The sequence below is a fragment of the Gossypium hirsutum genome, chromosome D01 (genome assembly GCF_007990345.1).
Source record: "Gossypium hirsutum isolate 1008001.06 chromosome D01, Gossypium_hirsutum_v2.1, whole genome shotgun sequence".
Taxonomy (NCBI): domain Eukaryota; kingdom Viridiplantae; phylum Streptophyta; class Magnoliopsida; order Malvales; family Malvaceae; genus Gossypium; species Gossypium hirsutum.
The window spans coordinates 36,823,244-36,825,009 of record NC_053437.1 but is presented as its reverse complement, the minus strand read 5'-3'; the positions used below and the strand labels follow the sequence as shown (position 1 = coordinate 36,825,009).

General features: G+C 33.3%; 1 non-coding gene across 1 annotated transcript; it reads left to right on the top strand.

Annotated features, from left to right (window-relative positions):
• The first annotated feature begins 339 nt into the window (after positions 1-339).
• TRNAM-CAU (transfer RNA methionine (anticodon CAU)) lies at positions 340-413 on the top strand. Its single transcript has one exon. It is a non-coding gene; the product is annotated as a tRNA-Met (tRNA).
• Positions 414-1,766: the final 1,353 nt, after the last annotated feature.

The following is a 1,766-nucleotide window of genomic DNA, read 5'->3' as shown; positions in this document are numbered from 1 at the left end:
ACAAATAGTACTACACCCTTGATCGTGAAATATCGATTGCTTGTTGAACCCTGTGAATTGCATGAAAGTAGGATACTCCAAATTCGGGGGTCTAAGAGTTTTATAAAATGTTCTTGGTGGAAAAAAATGTGAATGAAAGATCCCACTGAATTGAATTGGGTCCATGAATCTAAGAAATAGTGAGAATTCTTGATCTCTCGCAATATCTCTCTCAATTGGAAAATCCAAAATTTGAATTGATGTCCTTTCATTGATTCCTCCTAAATTGTATTGATTTATCCTAAAGATTTCATTTCAATTGGAATTTGGTTATTCACCATGTACAAGGATCCCTGCTAAGCATCCATGGCTGAATGGTTAAAGCGCCCAACTCATAATTGGCGAATTTGTAGGTTCAATTCCTACTGGATGCACGCCAATGGGACCCTCCAATAAGTCGATTGGAATTGGCTCTGTATCAATGGAATCTCATCATCTATACACAACGAATTGGTGTGGTATATTCATATCATAACATATGAACAGTAATAACTAGCATTCTTATTGAGACTCGAACTCATAGGGAAGAAAATAGATTTATGAATGGAATCAAATTTGTAGTAGTTACAGACAAAAGTATTCGGTTATTGGTGAAAAATCAATATACTTCTAATGTCGAATCAGGATCAACTAGGACAGAAATAAAGCATTGGGTCGAACTCTTCTTTGGTGTCAAGGTAATAGCTATGAATAGTCATCGACCTCTAAGCGAAACCCCTTCAACAATAACCCAAAAAAAAATAACAAACCTTGTAAGTACAAGAGTACTTAGTAAATCCCACTATAAGCATACCTTTATGGATACTTTACAAATCTTGTGTGAATTTCTAAGAGCCAACCATATTCTGCACCCTTTACTTCGACAGATACCATCACCATTTTATCATTCTTTTATACACTAGTTATCATGCCCTTATCGTACTTAATATTCCATATCTTGTTAATTGAGGAATCCTTCCAATCAATTCATGAATCTTTTATCCCATAATACTTGTTAGGAATGCTGGTACCCCATGGCGCAACGAAAATTAAGAAAAAAATAATTTCGCGATCCAACCCATGGATCCATGTGCGAGGAACGAATCAGGGTGAAATAATGGTTTCGAAATTACCGTAATTTCAGTCTAAGTAGACAACGACGCCTCGACAATGAGAATTCTAATCTACTATCGAACCAAGCCGCAACCTTTCGTGATTCTGACCTCTACGTAACCCACCCTGTTTGACAATGAACGAAAGAAATCCCCAAAACTATTTTAGAGAATTCTTTGCTTGACGGCTGCTAGACTTCACAAGAAAAATTTCAGGATTTTATTTCTTAGGGTTTTTTTAAAACTCTCACACACTAACCCTCTTATAATTGGTATACATATAATGAATCATAATCCATAAAATTTTTATTCGAACATAGTAATAATTAAAAATAAATAAATATAATAATGTGTTAAATCGAAAATTATAGTTACATTAATTATAACAAGGATTTCGATAAACTATATTTATTTAAATTTATATACAAACCAAATTCATATATTAATAGAACTATGTTCTCATTATGTGTACAACAATCTTGTACATATAATATGTTCGATATTTGATTACTCAATTAAATTAATTTAATTCATGTGACAACCAAACACAATACCAACTATGTTTTATTCCATTCATTTGAACCATAGGGTGTGACCCTGTAAGTTTTTGTAACGTTAGCAGTAATACTAGAACGA